Source organism: Physeter macrocephalus, chromosome 2 (genome assembly GCF_002837175.3).
Source record: "Physeter macrocephalus isolate SW-GA chromosome 2, ASM283717v5, whole genome shotgun sequence".
NCBI lineage: Eukaryota > Metazoa > Chordata > Mammalia > Artiodactyla > Physeteridae > Physeter > Physeter macrocephalus.
The window spans coordinates 60,169,449-60,190,741 of record NC_041215.1 but is presented as its reverse complement, the minus strand read 5'-3'; positions in this window follow the sequence as shown (position 1 = coordinate 60,190,741).

Sequence of the window (21,293 nt, the reverse complement as noted above, 5' to 3'; positions counted from 1 at the left end):
GACTAAAATAACTAAGACACTGCGATTACAAGTGGTCATGGTATACATCATTTTCTTCTCAACTTCAGAAAGAAAATTTTACTATTTCACCACTAACTAAAATTTTAGATGTAGATTTTTTTGGTAGACGCTCTTTATTAAATTAAGAACGTTTCCTTTTATTATTATTTTGCTGAGTTTTTAAAATAGAGAATGACTGAATTTTAACAAATGCTTTTTACACATTGATTGATTGTGTTAATGTGGTGAATTCCACTGATTAATTTTCAAATAGTAAACCAATCTTTCATTTCTGGAATAAACTCTTCTTGGTCACAATATATTATCTTTTCTTCATATACTGTTGAACTTGATCTGTTAATATTTTGTTTAGCATTTTTGTATCTAAGTTTACAGATATTGGCTTATAATTTTCTTTTCTTGTGTCCACATAGAGTTTTGGGATCAGGATATTTTGTCCTAAGAAGAAATAAGGGAATGTCCCCTTTTTATTCTAATTTCAAATGTTTGTGTGAGATTGCTATTATTTTTTCTTTTTAAATATTTGAAAGAAATCATCAGTGAAACCTTATAGGCCAGGAATTTTTCTTTGCAGGAATGTTGTTTAAATTCAAATTCAATTTATTTAACAGATATAGCACCATTCATAATATCAACTTATTTTTACATCCCTGTAGGATCTATAGTAATAGTCCCTTTTTCTTTCTTTCTATTGAACAGCTGTTTTCTATCTTTTATTTCCTTAGCCCATGTTTATAGAAGTCTGTCAATTTTATTAATATTTTCAAAGAACTCATCTCTAGCATTTACAATTTTTCTCTGTTTCATTGACTTGTTCTCTTTATCTTTCCTCCCTTCTTCTTTCTTTGTATTTTATTTGCTCTTCTTTTTCTAGTTCCTGAAGATGGAAGGTTAGATAACTAATTCTTAATCTTTCCTCTTTTCTATTTATACTTTTAAAGCTATAAATTTCCCCCAAGTCCTGCTTTAGCAGGATCCCACAGGCTTTAACATGTCATATATTCATTACTAGTCAGTTCAAAATTTTTTTGAATTTTATTTTTTTTCAATCTTTATGCCTTTTGTTTTTCTTGTCTTATTGCACAGTACAAGGTTGAACAGAATCAGTGGAATACACATGCTTGGCTTGTTCCTGATATTTCTATAGCTTGAATATCACTTTTGTTCACACCTCTCAGGGTCCATGCCATCCCCCCAAGACCTCTCCATTTTCACCTCCACAAAGGCAAAACATCAGGGTCATGGACAGTGTGCCCTCTGCCCACCCATGTAGACTCCAGAATTTAGAGCCAGCACCTAGACCAGGGATCAAAGCAAACTATTCAGACCCTAACTGCTCCTCAGGGTGGATATGGCTCAGCCCAGGCCCAGAGCCACATCCTGGGGGTCTGGGTGGATAGAAGATAAACATGGAGGTCAAGAAGCTATCTGATATCTCCCAAACCCTCTGACCAGAGTCAGTTTCATTGCACATCTATCTGGGATTCTAGTCCAGATAGAAATGTTTCGTCTATTCCTGATTCTTGGTGGTATCTTTTTTATTTTTGAAGTATAGTTTACAACATTGTGTTAGTTTCAGGTATACAGCAAAGTGATTCAGTTATATATACATATATATATAGATATAGATATAGATTCTTTTCCATTACAGGTTATTACAAGATATTGAATATAGTTCCCTGTGCTATACAGTAAATCCTTGTTGTTTATCTATTACATAGTAGTGTGTACCTGTTAATCCCATACTCCTAATTTATCCCTCTCCCCCTTTCCCCTTTGGTAACCATAAGTTTGTTTTCCATGTCTGTGAGTCTGTTTCTGTTTTGTAAATAAATTCATTTGTATCATTTTTTTTAGATTCCACATATAAGTGACATCATATAGTTATCTGTCTGACTTATTTCACTCAGTATGATAATCTCTAGGTCCATCCATGTTGCTGTAAACTGCATTATTTCATTCTTTTTTATGGCTGAGTAATAGTCCATTGTTTAAATATACCACATCTTTTTCTAATTTTAATTGTTATTTCTTTTCCATGGATTATTTAGAAATGTGATACTTAATTTTTAAGCATTTATAAATATTCTGGTTATTGTTGTGTTACTGGTTTCTTGATTAATTCCACTGTAGTTAGAGGCTGTATCTGTATGATTACAATCCTTTGAAATTTGTTGACACTTGCTGTTCTGTTTAGCATGAGGTCTGTTTTGGACTTAGAGTTGATGCTGGAATGATTAAGACTTTTGGGAATGTTGGGATGTGATAAATGTACTTTGCATGTGGGAAGGACATGAATTTTGGAAGGCCAGAGAGTAGACTGTTATGGGTTCAAATGTGTTCCCCCCACCATGAAAAAAGAGGTGCATACTCTCTAGTACCTCTGAATATGAACTTTTTTGGAAATAGAGTCTTACAGAGGTAATAAGTTAAAATGAGGTCATTAGGGTGGGATCTACTCCAATATACTTACTGTCCCTATACAAAGAGAAAACTTGGACAGAGAGACAGGTACTATGTGAAGACAGCCATGGGGTGACAGAGGCAGACATTAGATTGATGCAGCTGCAATCCAGGGAATGTCAAGGATTGAAAGCAACAGCCAGGAGCTAGGAAGAGGCAAGGAAGAGTTCTCCGCAGAGTTTTAGAGGGCCCTGACAATACCTTGATTTCAGTTTTCTAGCTTCATAACTATGAGACAATAAATTTTTGCTCTTTTTTTAAGCCACCCACTGTATTGTATTTTGTTATGGCAGCCCTAACACAGAAGTACAACAGTCAAGTTAATTGTTCATCTCAATGGAGTTATTTGCCACTCAAGTCAAAAATCATGTACTGAATTTACAAAGTAGAAAATTGGCTCAAAATCGGAGACTGATTCAACTAGACAAAATAATATTCTGATGTCTAAGTCCATCCCAACTAGACCAGATTCCCATCTCTAGCAAGTGGAAGCAAAGATACCACCTCAGCTGCCTCCCTATGAGCACTGTTTCCTTTTCCACTCAGCTCTACACTGAGGCATTTTCTATTGATATATATTTGGGGATGTTAGGTAGGTGTTCCTATGAATACAGGTGAGGTTTGAATGTTTGGGTCTGAAACGTGAGGAAAGTTGAAGAACATTTTCTTCATGATGGAGGGGTGAAAGAGGGATTCAACTACCCATGAGGTTTCCTCTCCTCTCATATTCCCTGGGTTACCCCAACTCCCCAAACCTGGGCCAAGTTAATCTCCCCACCTCAAGACTCTGTCCTCCTCCCAGATCCTGTATGAATCATAACTTGATTTCACCAGACTCTGACAAATGTATTGTGATATCAAGTCACTTTTGGTTCTAGGCTCAACCCGGACAGAGCATTTCCAGGGGTGACCACTGCTCTGATCTCTAACTCACAGTTTACCCCAGGGTAACCAGTCTCCTGCCTGGGCTAAATCATCCAATGTGCCCCATCTACATTTCTACTCTGGTCTTCAGAAGAGAAAAGCACAGTCATACGGTTCATGTCAAAGTAATCTACCTTGCCTGGTTTGCGTTTGGTACTTTGTAGATGTAACTTGTAATGCTCACAAGAGCCCTAGTGTACAATTTATTATTCATGTTCATGACAGGTGTCAACTAAAGCTTGTGAGGCTTAAATTATATGCCTTAGCAATGCAATTAGCAAACCATGGGGCAAAGATTCAAACCAAGGACTGCCTGTAACAGGGTCAGAGAAGCACGAAGAAAACATGTAATGCTTGGTTTCAATAGCCTTTTAGGGATGCTTAGTCTCTTTTAGTCTTTCAGGTCTCCTCACCTTCTCTCTAGTCTTCCCCAGGTGTCATCTGGGAAAGGCTCATTGGATCCTTTGTTGGCATAGGAAGAGAGTCTCTTATTTATACTAAGTGCCCTGTGCAGCTCTCTTTGCTCATTTTTTTTTTCCTTTGGGGGTGGTGGGGTTGTGTTGGGTCTTTGTTGCTGTGCACGGGCTTTCTCTAGTTGCAGCAAGTGGGAGTTACTCTTCGTTGTAGTGCACGGGCTTCTCATTGCGGTGGCTTCTCTTGTTGCAGAGCATGGGCTCTAGGTGCTAGGGTGCGCAGGCTTCAGTAGTTGTGGCTCGCAGGATTTGTTTCTCCACGGCATGTGGGATCTTCCTGGACCAGGGATCGAACCCGTGTCCCCTGCATTGGCAGGCGGATTCTTAACCACACCAGGGACGTCCCTCTCTTTGCTCTTAATCAACTCACATTTCCTTGTTTGTCTGGTCACTAGTGACCTCACTGGCACCCATAACTGATACCTACACTAGAGAACAAACTCATGACCTGTTCTCCTTCAGCTTGCTTAGGGCTCAGGGGTTCTCCCTACTGACCTGAACTCAGCTCTCAATGGTGTTGCAAACACACTTTGGGCTGGCTGTGAATCCTAGGTAGTTTGCCAAAAAGTCCTTGGATACTGCACTCACTACACTTTTATACTTACAGTCACTATGTTTTCTGGCAAGCTCCCCACCCAAACTCTTGGCTAACTTTCTGTCTTCATACCTCAGAGGAATCCTAGGATTTGGGATCCCTATTTCTACTACATGAAAAACAAAGTTGGCTCAGAGGAGCTACACTGAGGCCTGCCCTCTGCCAGTACCACTCCTCTAACATGGATGCAATCTCCCACATGTTGGTCTAGGCTCTTTACAATACAATCTTAGCCTAGAATTTCAAATATCAGTTGGTGCAAAAGATGCTCTGCTTTAGTTTCTATATGTCCAGGACTTCAGTCAATCAGGAGTAGTCCATGTCTCATCTTCGCCCCTCTATTCCCATAATTCCTTGCTCAAGAATGGTATGTTTCCCCTTCCTTTCTCAAATAAACTCCCCTCATGTTATACCCTTCTTATTCCTCTGTGAACTATTTCTATGTCTCCTTCTTAATGATGGAAGGGCTATACTCTCTAATATTATGGAAGAAACTATAATCTAGATGGTCAGGCCTGGCTCTTCATATGTTAATGAACAAGTATGAACTAGAATGCCTTCAGCAGCAGATAACAGACAATGTCAACTCAATTTGACTTAGACATTAAGGAAATGGCATTATCTGATGTGATTATTCCTAAGGTAGGGCCATTACAGGTTGGTTAATTCAGTGCTCGACTGTATCATCAAAGACAGTTTCCCTACATCTTTCTGTCCTGCCATCCTTAGCCAGTTGACAGCCACATGACAGCTGCCACCATTTAGATGTCACAGGATAAGTACAATACTATCTAGTGGCTGAAGATAACTGCTTTTTCCTCTGTCAGATTCTTTTATTTATTTTTTGTAAACTTTTAAAAAAACTCAAGAGTAACATACATCAGCAGCACATAAGAGTTACGGTTGCCTCACATTCTTGTCAACCCTTGTATATTCACTTATGTTTCATTACCCATTCTAGTGAGCACCTCAATGTGGGTTTGGTTTTATTTTTGGCATCCTGAATAATAATTAGTTATTTAATGCTAATTAAATTAATGCACAGTGCTTCCTCTATAATTATTTTATATACTACATGCCTATTTAAACCTACTCTCACTAACAACCAAATGATATAACCATTTAGCTAATTCACGCATTCAATTAGTTGCCAAAGCAACATTAGTGGGACTTTTTATAGCAAGGAAAACCTTGATCAGAAATATCTTCAGCATCTCACTTCTCAGAAGTGCATCATGTGCTTATACCTAAAACTACTTTTTGGCAAAGGAAAGGGAACAGCATGATTGGCTCAGACCTGTCATGATTCAGCCCTGTGCTGGTGCAGTCACATATCTTGCCTAACAAACATGGTCCAATAGGGTAACTGAACCAAATCAGGTTCTGATAGAATGGAGAAGGAGAAGTTATTGGTTATTGAATAGGCAAACAAAAGTGCACACTAAAATGCTAAAGGAATTATTAAAATCATTTTATCTCTTAATAAATTCTAGGTTTCATAATTATTTTCTCTACTCGAAACCTTATTTTGTTAAACTAAAGCTAATGACTGCTTTATTCGGCAAATGGATGAATCAGACTAACTAGTCAGAAGATCATGTACATGCAAATGCAAAAGAGAAAAAAACATTACTATATCTCAAACACAGTTTTCCCACTGACTTAAAATCAGTCTGTCACCAAAATGTTATGAGCTATAGTCTGAATTTCAAATGAGGTAACATTTGTTAGATAATGTTGACTTCAGTCCTTGTTTCAGCTGGCTAATGACCAACATATATTTGGAAGTCAGCAAGTTTGTGTTTATCTATCTAATGCAACATTTGGCTGGTAGCAGTGTTATTTGACTTACAAGGAGAGTTGTTTTCTTTTTTTCCTGTATGACACTTTGGTTCTCAGCCAGCTGTTTAAGTTAATTATAAATTTAGCTATTGATTATCAAAAATCACGTGTTCCAGACTTTGGCTATAACACATATGTTTGTATAGCCATATATATTTCTATTTATGACTACCAGAAGTTCAAAGAAAGGTAAAATCCCTCAAGTCAGGGGTTGAATCTTCTTCATTCCCCTGATAAACAATAAAATCCCTCAAATCCCAATCAGGTATGATTTTCTTTTGACAAAAATTTTCCCTTTAAAAAGTAACTAACTTAAAAGAATCTTTTTTGATATATCATTTATTTTATCAATCAAAGTAAATACCTTCATGCTTAAAAAAGCTCAGGTGTGAAAATTTAAAGAACATATTAGGTTTATTCTATCATTTCTGTTTTTTGTTAAAAAGATCCTAATTTAGCCTTTTTATAATGATGTAGTCATCTAATAAAACGTACTCTCTTAAGATTTAAGGATTTAACCACCATTTTCCTTAAATCTCCAAAGTAAATTTGATAGGATTTTATAAATTAAATAACAATTGTAATTACCCTTACTAGCTAATTAATTGGCTTTACTTAAATAAACATTAAGATTAGTTTGTTGGAAACAAACATGCTATTCAAATCTAATTTTGGATAAGGGCATTTACATACAAAAAAGTGAAACTACACATGCTGATGAGGTCAAGGACCAGAACTTTCCAAATTTCTCTTTCCACACATGTCAGCAAACAGCTGGAGGCTAACAATAGTAGAGGTTGTTCTTTTGACCCCTTTAAAAATAAAAAAGGCTATACTTTGAGAAGGCAAAGAAAATAATGCATTAAGATTTAAACTTTATATCTGTTTCAGGCTCACCCCAAGCTGCTGGGAATAATGTCTTCCTCTTGAGAGTTCAGCCCCAGCCAGGCCCTGGTCCAGTGCTGTCAGGCCTGGTGGTCCTTTTTGGGTCTCACTTTAACACATGGAAGCATCCCTCAGTGAACAGTGGCCTTGTTCCCCAAATGACTGGTGAGCTATATCCTTCTTATTCAACCCCCCATCACACTTGGAGGACCCTAGAGCCTGTTTTGGCTTAACTTTCCACCCTGAACAATATGGTCCTGCCCCTTTCTCCTAATTCCTATAGATACTTTTTCTCCAGGGCTGGACCATGCTTTCAGATCCTTCACCTCATTTCAGTCAGGCCTTCCTTTATCCTCACACTCTAGATACCAAACACCAACAAGAATCATGGCCATTCTAAAGCCTCCCATTGACCCAAACAATGCCCGCTCTGAGCAGAACCTCTCAAACCTTAACCTCACTTAGATCTAACCTGATTTTGATGCTTTACTTCAGACTATATTTTATACTGTTTGCCTTCCACTAATGACTAGTTTTCCTCAGCCTCCACCAATTAATTACTAATTCTGTCCTGTCCTCAGGTCAAGCCTGTTGCCCTAGAAGGAAATTGTATTATACCATGCAGGCAGGCAGGGCTGCTAATGACAAAGGGGTAGAGTGCATATCAGAACACTTGCAGTTAGCTAATGAGCTGGTGCAAAGAAAGCCAGTGACTATATCTAAAGCAAAAACCTTTTTTTTTTCTTTATTAGCATAACTGGATTTTTTTAACCATAGTTCTAACTTTGTTGCTAGAGAGCAAACAGCTGGTAGGGGGACTATAACAAGAAAGGAGGCTTAAAGAAAGCTGTGATTTTTACAGTTTTTCTAATAAATGTGTGATACAGCCAATCTGGAAGCACAGGAAAAGAACTGAAAGTGAATGAAATGCTACTTTGAATGTATTGAAGTCTCCTCAACAATAATACAGTCAGAAGTTTTTTCACTGTGAAGCACTAGTGGTAATAATAAGAGTTAGGTTAGGTTTATTAAACTTTATTAAGCAGGCACTTTACATGTACTAGTTAATCCCCATAATTCTCACAGAATCATGGGAGATCAGTGTTTTTTATAGATGAGGAAACTGAGTCACAGAGCATTTAAGGATCTTACCCAAGGTCACACAGGCAATTAAATGGCAGAGTAAGAATTCAAACCCAGGAAGGCTGATTCCAGGGTGATCTTAAGTCAACAGAAGTCAAAGTTAAGTCTCATGTAGAAATAAATGCACAAATTCCTATGTACCCTGTTTCACATTAAAATATTTCCAAAGGAATTTAGGAATAGTCTCCATTTTGTGGCTAGATAAAAACATAAATTTTAGAAACTTCTTGTCCTTCGTTAAATGATCAATTTAAGGTAGGATTTGAGTGAAACATACACTCTTGCTTTTTTCTACTACCCTATCCTTAAACATTTAAGTACCATCGGTACTGTTCACTAGGTTTCCAAAGAGAGAGATGCTAGGAATCTAAAAATCCCTAAATCCTTGATGAACTACTTAACATGGCTAATTCTTGAAGGGTCAAAGCATGGTAGATATTATGAGAAAAAGAAATATTATTACCAGTTAGAACTTGGTTTTCCACCCTGGTGAAATTGGCTGTACCACTTATGACCTTGTGGATCCCTTTTTCCAAGTTAGAGACAGACCAAATGTCCTCTTTAGTCCTTTCCTTCTGAACCCCACCCCAGCTTACTCTTTGAAGTCCTTGCTCTACAAAGGTGAGGAGGAGGATGCAAAAACTAGCTCACAGAAAGAGCCTTTCTAAGGGCTTGAGCAGTGGCCTTCACCTGTCCTTCATCTTGAACTCTGTCCTAATCCTCAGAAGTCTTTCCAGATCAGAGTCCCAAGAATACCCAGCTTCAGACTATCCCACTGCACCAGACTCTGTTTATAGAAGACACAGAGCACAATAATATGTGAAGCAATCACCAAAGAAGATAACACAATGAGGGAAGTATCTAAGAGAGTCTGCCACTTGAAAGACAACATTTTTAAAACTCTCCACAGCAATTCGACCCAGTTATGTCTGACAGAATTATTCTCCTCAGAAAGACAAGGCTATGCTGTAGTAACCTAAAATCTTCAGGGGCTTCTAAGAAGAAATGTTTATATGTCCAAAGTAGGTCAGACACAGGTAAAGAAAGAAAAGAGAAACATAGCCATCCTCAAGGTGGCTCTCAAAGTTTTTGCTTCCATCCACATTCTGTAGGCCAAAAAAAATCAGATGGTCACTCCTGAGTTCGAAGGGCAAGAAAGTATAATCCTTCTGTTGGGATGGGTACTACACACCACACAATGCCAATGGAATAGGGAAGTGTAATTTGCCTCCAGAGAAGAGCAGTAAATATTTTGAGCAAAATTACAGTATACCACAGGTTTTGGTTTTTGTCTATTAGTGTATTATTTATTTTCTATGCTGCATAACAAATTACCACAAATTTAGCATCTTCAAATAATATACATTTTACTTTCATAGTTTCTGTGCATCAGAAGTCTGGGCACAACTTATCTGGATTTTCTGCTTCAGGGTTTCCTAAGCTGAAATCAAGGTGTCAATGAGAAATTTGGTCTTTCCAGAACCTTGGGGTTCTAATCCAAGCTCACATAGTTTTTGGTAGAATTCAGTTTCTTGTTAACTCTAGGTTTGAGGCCCTCAGCTTCTCCAGGCCATGCTCAGTTCCTTGCCAGGTAGGCCTCCCCATAGAGACAGCCCACAATGTGGCAGCTTGCTTCTTGTAAGGAAGTCTCTAGAGCAAGGCTGCAAGGAAGACAGAGTCCTATAAAACATAATGTAATCATGGGAGTGACACACCATTATCTCTGCCATCTTCTACTGCTTATAAGTAAGCCACCAGTTCCATGCACACTTAGGGGAGAGGATTGTACAGGGGTGTGAGTACCAGGAGATGGAGATCATGGCGGTCAGCTTAACGTCTGTTTGTCACAGGAGGTAGGGTGGGAAATGAATGGGGAGTCTTAAGGCTCCCTCTAGATAACAGACTATGTTGTTAATGTATACTTCAAAGACATATCCCAAGTATTACCAAAACATACCCGTACACGTAAGATTACTTTATTTCAACATTGAAATTATAGCACCAGTTTTATTTTAACTCCATAATATTTCCCCTGCCCTGAGGCTGCTATTTTTCATTTAGTAGGAAAACCATTAAAGAAAATACCTGGTCATGATATTGATGAAAACCATCTTTCATGCTCTACTTTTATCTCACTTTCTAGAAGAGGACTGTATTTCTTTTAATATGTACCAACCCTAAATATAGTCACATTCTAAGGTCTTTTTCATCTGCTCCCTGTGAACTATCAATTAGCATTTCTACATTAGTCACAGATGATGTGGGTCACTAGAATAGCTAATAAATACAACCTATGCAAAGCAGCTTCTAACAAAATAAGAGAGAATGCCAAGCTCCTGGTTTCCACAATTAGCGTATATTATGTGTATACCAGCCAAGCAGCTCAAATAAAAGGCACTGCCAGAGAACATACCGAATGAAAATGTTTGCTTACCAAAAAGAAATTTCTAAATGTTAATTATGACTAATGTGCTTTTTCCTAAGACCAAAATAATTCTGCAAAAGACTTTCAAATATAAGTTGGCAACACTAAATCTGGCCATTTGTAGCAGTTTATGGTATGTATATCATGAGGAATGTTTTGACTAAAATTCATTTCAAAGGAAAATGCAAACATTTTCCAGAGCATAGGTTGTGTTGTATTGTAGTATTAATCAAATGCCTGTTGGATGAGAAGTATAATGCTCCTCTCACACTGTAATAATAGAAGTACCCTTGTCTTTCAACAGAGTTTCATAATAAAATAATACTATATTTATACACAGCTGCTAGATGTCACTGGCAACACTAGTGACAATATAATTCATGACCCCAAAGAGTGCATGTTGTTCTTGTTCTCAAAGACACTAGAAGGTAGCATGACAATCCTAACAAAAACTGGGCTTATAAGCAGGTCAGAATATGCTCAACCTGACTCATAACTAAGGACTAACTCAAATCATGAGATAACTTTATATCTAATACAGTGTCAAAGATCAAAGTGTTTGAAAGTGCTGTGTGGGCCATGGTTTGGAGAAATAGGTATTCTCATATTTGGTTAATGAGACTAGAAATTGGGGCATCCTCCTTGGCAGGCAATGTGATAATATCCATCAAAAAATTAAAATACATATAATCATTGACCTAGGAGTTCTGCCTAGATTTAAGCTCACATAACAGCATAAAGACATTTTCTCAAGGATAACCTACAAAAAATATTATATAGTAAAAAAACAAAAACAAAACCAAAGCACAGATGTGCATACATAACGTGGTCCCACTCATTTAAAGAAAGCAGGGGGAAGATGTATATGTATGTTTGCATATTTTTTTTTTCCTGGAAGGATAAACAAGGACCTGTAAGCAGTGGTTATCTCTAGCAAAGGGAGATGAATTATGGAGTAGAATTATATATTACTTTTATTGTATAGCTTCTAGTACTATTTGAAATTTTTATCATTCTATTGTTTCAATGACAAATAGAATAAGAAAATGAAATCTACTTCAACTGAATGAATCAAGTATACCAAAAGTCATTTCTAATTAAAATTATGGAGTTATATTTTGGTTTCTTGGCCTGCCCATATTTTAAGTGTCCTTAAGAGGCAAAATGAGGGATAGGACAGCTGCCACTCAGAATGCTAATTCCTTTCTCTGGCATTCTGAGTGATATTAATGCTTCAGACACTTATTCCAAGCTAGCGTGACCTCAAAAAAATTCATCTTGTTGGGTTCAGGGTCATTCTCTGAAGGTGAAAAGGTTGAGGTTCTGAGATTGACAGCATAGTCTGGGATGGACCCAAGCCTGGATCACATCTCTGCAGAGGTTAAGAAGTCATTTGTTGAGAAAGAAGTGAAGAACCCTCTAAAAATGTGATTAGGAAAATCTGCTTTGAGAAGTTTCTTTATGCCCAAAGAATAAGGCAGTCCTAAAACAGGATTCCCAGAGTTTGAAGTCCAAGAGTGGACCAAAAAAAAAAAAAAACCCTGAAATTCTCAAACCTACCTCAGTTTGATCTATTCACTTACTCTTAAATCAGATTCAGACTACCCCCTGGTGGTTAACTGTAGAAAGAGATTCCTTTCTGTCCAATACATACACTGTGGCCCTTGATTCAGACAAATGGGATTTGATTTATTACAAAGACAATCAAACTTCCAAGAACTGAAAAACACAATACAAGTTTCTACAAGGCAGGGAACAAGATTCCTAGTATGGCAGTATGAGTGGAGGCTGAGATGGAGAAGACAATTATTGGCAGGAAATGTTTATGTTTTAGACAAAATGTTTTTAAATGTTTCCCTGATTTACAAAGGCCTCTTCTTCTGGTCTCATTCCCCTTTCAAATGCCACAATTTTTATTCTACTATTCATACAGCTGGGGCTGTATGCCCCAGCCTCTCTGAGCTGCATCTGATTCATTGGCTCTAATTTGTACTCACATGGGTTGATAACATGACACCTTGTTGTACTCTAAGTCACCAAAGATACATAAGCACTACCTCATCTTCCAAATTACCTAACACCCTTGGGAAGAATTTGAATCTTGTGGTCAGAACCAATCCACTTGTATTTGTGTCACTAGAGTTGGTGTCCTCTGAATTTAGTGTTAGTATAAGCATTGGTGTCTGAACATTGTTCCTAGAATACATGGCATCTTTATATAAATATCAAAATATCTACGGGCTTCTAAGTAGCATGTGTTAATAGAAAGATGAAGAAATATATGTTTGCAGATTCTTCCAAGTCTCAGCTATTTGTTCTGCTTTATTTCATTTTAGTGAACCTGCTACACTCCCTAAAGAGCAGACTTCTTGAAATTGCTTTTTCTCATCTGATGCTGGAATGAGAAATATGTTTTGATATCACTGGAAAATCCCTACAGAGTTAGAAGGTGGAGGAGGAGGGGTCTCCCACATTTCCAGGATTTAAGATAAGCTCCTCAGAACTTCTTCCCTTACCCTGGTGCTTCTCTGTCCTCATTTCAAAAGAAAAAATTGAAATGTAGTTATAATTTTTTCTCTTTTTATTGTAGTATTATTGGTTTACAATATAATTAGTTTCAGTTGTACACACAATGATTCGATATTTTTATACACTATGAAATGATCACCACAATAAGTGTAGATACCATCTGTCACCATATAAAGTCATTACAGTATTATTGACTAAATTAATTATGCTCTACATTATATCCTGGTGACTTACTTATTTTATAACTGGAAGTCTGTTTCTCAGTCTCCTTCACCTATTTTTCCCATCTCTCGACCCTCTTCCCCTCTGGCAACCAGTTTGTTCTCTGTATCTGAGCCTGTTTCTGTTTTGCTTGTTCACTTTTTTTTTAGATTCTGCATATGAGTGATATCATACAGTATTTGTCTTTCTCTGTCTGACTTATTTAACTTAGTATAATACACTCTGGGTCCATGTTGTTGCAAATGGTAAGATTTCTTTTTTATGACTAATTGTCTATTGTATATATACCACTGTATCCATTCATTATCAGTGGACACTTACATTGATTCCATATCTTGGTTATTGTAAATAATGCTGCAGTGAACATTGGGGTGCATATATCTTTTAGAATTGGTGTTTTCTTTTCTTTCAGATAAATATCCAGAAATGGAATTGCTGAATCATATGTTAGTTCTATTTTTAATTTTTTGAGGAAACTTCATACTATTTTCCATAGTGACTGCACGATTTACATTCCCACAAACAGTGCACAAGGGTTCCCTTTTTTCCACATCCTCACCAATACTTTTTATCGCTTGTCTTTTTTTTTTTTCGGTACGCAGGCCTCCCACCTCCGCGGCCCCTCCCGTCGTGGAGCACAGGCTCCGGACGCACAGGCCCAGCGGCCATGGCCCACGGGCCCAGCCGTTCCACGGCACGTGGGATCCTCCCGGACCGGGGCACGAACCCGTGTCCCCTGCATCGGCAGGCGGACCCCCAACCACTGCGCCACCAGGGAAGCCCTCGCTTGTCTTTTTGATAATAGCATCCTAACAGGTGTAAGGTGATATCTCATTGTGGGTTTGATTTGCATTTCCCTGAAATTAATGATTTTGAACATCTTTTCATGCATCTGTTGACCATCTGTATGTTTTCTTTGGAAAATTGTCTATTCAAGTCTTTTGCCCATTTTTTAATCAAATAGAGGGTTTTTTGCTATTGAATTGTGTGAATTTTCATATATTTTGGATATTAGATCCTTATCAGATATATGATTTGCAAATATTTTCTTCTATTCAGTAGGTCCAGTTTTTATTTTGTTAATGTTTTCTTTTGCTGTGCAGAAGCTTTTTTAGTTTGATGTAGTCCCATATGTTTATTTTTGCTTTTGTAGTCCTTGTGTGAGAAAACCAAAAAGAATAAAATAGCTAGGAATAAATTTAACCAAGGAGGTAAAAGACCCATAATCTAAAAACTATGACATTGATAAAAGAAAATGTAGACAACACAATTAAATGAAAAGATATACTGTACTCATGGATTGGAAGAGTTAATATTGTTAAAATGACCATACTACCCAATGCAATCTACAGATTCAATGTAATCCCTATCAAAATACCAGTGGCATTGTTCACAGAACTAGAACAAATAATTCTAAAATTTGTATGGAAACACAAAAGACCCTGAATAGCCAAAAAAATCTTGAGAAAGAACAAGGATGGAGGTACATGCTCCCTGATTTCAAATTATACTACAGAAATGTAGTAATCAAAGAAGTATGGTACTGGCACAAAAACAGACACATAGATCAATGAAATAGAATAGACAGCTGAGAAATAAACCCACAATTATGGTCAATTAATCTATGACAAAGGAGACAAGAATATAAAATGGGCAAAAGACAGCCTCTTCAATAAATAGTACTGGGAAAACTGGATAGCTACATGCTAAAGAACCAAACGACTACTTTCTTACACCATATACAAAAATAAACTCAAAATGGATTAAAGACTTATATGTAAGACCTGAAACTATAACACCCCAGAAGAAAACATAGGCAGTAAGCTCTCTGACATTGGTCTTAGCAATATTTTTTGGATCTGTCTCCTTGGATAGCTGAGATTTTTTAAAATAATAAAATAGACTAAAAGATAACATTATAAAAAATGGATAAAAATTTTGAAAATCAACAGCTAAAATTAAAACTACACATAGTCAAACAATTTAAAGAATAACTCTTGACCAAGAAATGGCTTTTTGATGTATTTAAATAGCTAAAAGGTGATTTGCATTTGTCTGCATTGTGAATATAGGATATTCTGATTGACAGAGTTTTTTGGGGAGATTCTGGGCTGGGAGCTTTCCTTTACCTCATGGGAAAGGTTCATGCCTACAGAAACAGGGGTATATTCATACATTCAGATGGCACAACCAACCTCAAACCAATAATCAAACACCAATAATCAACCTCAACATTCTTCCAACCAATCATCAGCTTATGGAAAATACAAACTCTCTTTCCTCCCACAATTCTTTCTATCTTCTTAGAAAGTCAAAAACTATTAACTGACCCTTATTAGGCACTGAAGCAAGTTCAAGTGATCACTGGTTGCATAGTGTCAGGGTCACCATCCATAGCCAAGGCAAGTATAGGAACGGAAAAGTGACTTACAAAACTACGAAATCTGAACCCAGTCTCTCTCTGACCTCATTTCTTGCTAGTTTCTCCCCTCTTGCTCTGCTCCCACCAAGCTTACCTTCTTGCTTATCTTCTCACACACCAGGCACACTCCTGCCTCAGGCATCTTCACTTGTTTTCTCTGCTTAGAATGCCCTTTTCAGATATCTTCACAACTAGTCCTTCTCCTTCAAATCTGGCTCAAATACCACCTTAACATCACTATTCCTTTCCCTCGCACTCCTGATCCCCTAACCTTAATCTGTTTTTTACTTAATACTTACCAGTTTCTTAAATAATATATAATTTAACTATTATGTTTATATATTCCTATCCACCCCTACTCCCCCACCCCCCCCCACACACATTGTAATGTAATCTCCACAAGGGCAAGAGTTTTGTCTGTTTTATTCACTGATGTATTTTCAGTGTCTAAAAGAGTGTCTGACACATGATAAATACTCAAAAAATTCAATGTTGTTCAAAGAATGAATGAAGACATTAACATTGTTCGGCAGATCAGTTCCTTTACTGTGCAGTGTAAGAGCAAGTCCAGGTAAAAGAGACACAGCCCTGGGTCCAGAGCTGCCAAGTGGTGTACAGAGGATATACGGAATGGCAGAAGTGAACAGGGTCAGAAAGTTAATGTAGCAGACCTTTCTGGAGTCTTTCGTAGAAATTTCTAGAGTAAATCTAGGACAGGTGTTTGTCTACAGCTGCCCAAAGGATTTTTCAGTTTTTAAATCTAGAATATCTCTAGTCTACCATCTAGTCTAGTCACCCTGTCCTGCACAAACATTGCCTCTGGCTTAAAGAGATTTCAGTCATTTTCTGATTATAATCCCTCATTTCCCATTTCTCCATGAAGTAATAATGCCTTCTCTGAAAGGATAAAGACCCTGAGGGTAAATCTAAATAACCCACTAACTTGAAAGTTGGTCCCATTCATTCTCATCAGCACTTTCAACCTCAGAGGACACCACTCTGATATTATCAAGAAGACCTGCATCATTTATATTCAGTTGATTAGGTTCAGAGAGTCTTAACCACTCTCTTCCATTCTCTCAGAATTATTCTGTGACATATCTAGAATGTCTACCTTTGCGATGAGTACTTTTCTGCTATGGATCTCCATCTCTTATTTGCACACAAGTTACAGAATAAATTTGTGTTTTCACCTTCACCCTGCATCACTTATAGGTTCATGACTCGCATTCAACTGGTAATCAAAAACAATATTGCTTGAATGTTAAATCTTCTTGGCAACTGAGCACAATGAAGTATCCTTTACAAGGAATTTTCACAAGAAATGAAATATGTTTTACCCCATCAATTAATGAGATTATAAGCTCCTTTGAATAAGTGACCATGCTTATCTTGCTTATCACTGTATCCTTACATCTAAGATGCCTGGATCACAACAGGTGCTCAGTAAATAGTTTTGAATAAATGAATGAATAAAATTATGACATGGCAGTTCCTCTTACCTATAAATCTGGCCCAAACCCCAATTCTACACCCTACTTCATTAGCTGTATCTCACTAATAAAGCTGAGCTTCACAAGATGGTGAGTATGTTCTTTCCACACCCTAAGACTGTTCCTTAATGCAAACACAGTGATCACTAGAAACTCAATTAATATAGAGGAACATCAGGCTGTCTCCAAATGATTTAATTTGATTCTGACATAGAATCTTTAGGAAAACATCCATTATTTCAAATACCTTATTGGCCTGTTTTTAGATGGATCATTGAAGCAGCCTAGGATGTACAACAGAGCATTTTCATAAATATATCATGTTCTTAAACCGTGAGCTTTCTACAGGACACCTTCTGTCAGCTTATAGGTCATGGAAGCAGCAAAGCATTTTATGGATTCATTTTCATTCCCATCAATCCATTAGGTGTGAATTAGACAACAAATCTGGATCTGTTTCTTGGCTTGAATCTTTTTGTAAGATGTTATTGACACAGAGTTAAGAAGCCAGGAATAGACTCAATTTCTTATAGTTAAGCATAACTATTTATGGATGATGATTTTTCACTGATTCACTATTTTTAGTTATAATATTCTGGCCATAGACTCACTCAGAGACAACTTAAAATCAGAAAAATAATTTTAACTTTGATTTACTTATTTAGTTTATTACTGAAACTAACTGATGCCACTTCACAGCCTTAGAAGTTTTTGCAGTAAAATAATGAAAAAATAATAAAACCCACAAAGTATTATTTTGTAGCAAACATACCAGAGTCCTGTTCTCATAAAATCCTATGAATAAAACTTTAAAGGTAGTTTGACTTACATAGAATTAATTCAATCAGGAAAAAAAAACATGAAATGTGACATCAATACTTTGAGCTAGGAAAAAGTACTGTGTGAACTAATTTTTAAAAAGAGTTATGAGTTGCTATTAAAATAAAACTGAACTATCCATAAAATTATTGCCAATATCAAGAATCACATAAATAGAAGAGCAATAGGCATTTTCCTCTTTGATTTTTCTTTGACTTTTTCTATTTTATGAACGCTTTTTCCAGGTAAACTTTAGAATCAAGGTACATAAAGAGTCCCATTGGGATCTTTATTACAATTATTACATTGAATTTATAAATTCACTCAAACCTATTTGATGTTTTTACCATATTGAATAATCTACACTAGGTACGTGTTATACTTTTCTGTTTTTCAGTATTTTCTGTATCATTCAGTACAAGTTTATATTCTTTGGAAAGTATGTACCTTGAATATTTTTTGTTGAATACATTCATAGGTATTTTAAAGTTTTTGGTGTTATAGTGAATGGACTCCTCCTGCAAATACACAGAGATATAAGATACAGCAAATTACATTTGAATTCTAATGTTCTTAGACCTGATTATCAGTATGACTCATCAGGTCAAGTCACGATCCAGGAGTAGTTTTTCAAGCTCATCTTTTTAACTGCATTAGAAGATGATGATCCCAAGAAAATATTCAAGGACTTCCTGATCAGAAACATATGTGCAATCTAATAATGTTTATATTTATCTTGAAACAAGCAGTTGTAAGACAGAAAAATGAGAAATAACCTGAGATAACTTTACAGAACATCCAATTACACAGAGTCCATTGTGATGCACTAGTTTTCAGAGCCAAGGCAAAAGGATGGAAGGGCAGTTTTATTCCAGCAATAGCTGCCAAAAATTTTATGAGGTACATGCAGAGATAGCAGCTTTGAAATTTCAGTTTTATTTATCTCCCCAAATCCTGTGTTAAACACCTGTAGACTGAGGAGTTTACCACTGCAAATGATAAATTGCAATTGTAAACTCAAGAGGATTACTAAAGAGACAAATAGATGACTTTTATTAAAAATAAGGTTTATGGATTGGGAACACAATTGTGTTTATCAAAAAAAATTATTTACTGAGCTTTCCTAGAAACAGAATCAGTTGCTAGACATTTTTTCTCCATATGCTGTATGTCTCCATTTCTTTCTCATTTAGATTTACAAGTCACATCTTCCACCTATTGAGTTCACTGAGAAGCCCAGTCTTTTCCAACTCTTGTGAGATGAAGCAGGCACTTCATAGAGCTCCAAGAATAGTTTGTCCTATTTAAGAAACACCAGATGGAACAGCTAATGCCATGCCTTGCCTCATCTGTACTCTCAATGTGGCACAACTTTAACTTTCTATCAAAACCAGAAAAGTCTTTACCTTTATACAAAGAGAAAGGGGAGAAGCATCTTTAGATTCTCATCTTCTAATAGTTGCATCATACCCTGGATCCTTACCCAGGATCAGTTTCTAAAACAGTAATATCATCAGGATTTGTAATTATTAAATAAGTAAAATTTTAAGCAGGTTTTTGGATAATGGTGTTAGGCTGGTGTTGACATTTCAGTGCTAAGTTATCTACAGAAAATCTAAAAGAAGGGAAAAGTAGCATATAACTAATCTATTAGCAGCAGAATCAGAAACACTGAGGTTTCTGATGGCAGCAATCATGTAGAAGGAAAAATGAAAACTCCAACTGTTAATTGTCCTCCCAAAACATCAGTTTTCCCTTCTCCTGAATGTATAAATCATATATCTTCATTCAAATTCTATCAGTGTTTAAGGAAGTTATAATCAAAGTTTACTTTCATTGGAGACACATGTGCTGAGGGAGGATGTATTTAAAATATATAAATGACTATGTTAGAGAGAAACCTGGAATAGAGATTATCTTAAACCAAAGGTCCAGCTCTATGTGTTCCTGCTCTAGAGGTGATTAAATGACAGATGGAATTAATAGAATAAAGTGCTGAGGAATAAAGGTTTTTCTTAATTAAAATGTTCCCAACAGAACCCTGATATTATCAGTTGAACTCAATGTTTTATCTGGCCATCTCCAAATCAGCTACCATTGTCACATACAATTTATGATGTTTCCCTGGGGAGAAGTTGTTCCCTTGCATCAGTCACTTGCACAATCAGCATTTTATAATCAAGAGGATAGTTATCAAATAACAAAGAAATCAAAGGTCATTCCTTATCAGGAAAATTTTGGAGTTCCTTGTTACAGACTTCAGAATACCTAATAAGGCAAGGTGTCAGTTACCAAGATTTAGTAATAGCTGTCCTTCAGAAAACAGAGTTGACCTCATACGCCTCATCTGCAAAATGAAAATAAGTTAGACCTACTCCACTCAGGATACAACAGCTCGCCAGCCTCTTACATGTGCTTATTAATGGAAAACATGTATCACAAATTTCTTCTTCTACTAAGTCCATCTCCTGAAATCAAAGGTGTTGTGAAATCAAATAAGCGAAGGAATATAGTATTTCAGACTTTCATTTGAAGTTATTTGAAGGGGAAGAGAACTAGTTTAATTCACAGTTTGGTCTTTCTTCATAGATATGCTGATTAGAGTGAAGTTGACAAGAAATCATGGGCTATACAGAGATAAAAGAGATCTCAAACCATGAAGTGTTCATATATTAGATGAGCAAACGCCTGAACCACCAAATTTGATTATAGCCCCAAAGACATTGTCTCCCAGTGAAAACTGCCATTCTTAATTTTTTGTAAGTTATTCTTTATTCTAGATGACAGCTTTTAGAAATAATATTTTGTCAAATTTGATTTTTTTATCATCTACTGATTCTTCATGTGTAAGAATAAAACATGGAGTATACTGTGTTAACAGCTAAAACTTAAAGCAGGTAAGGTAAAGCACAGATGGTGAAATATATTAGTCAGGACAGGGTAGCCTATGCTGTGGTAACAATACACCCTAAAACATGAGTAGTTTAACAAAGATTCGTTTGTTGTCTACATCACAAACTTGTGTGTTGGAAGGATC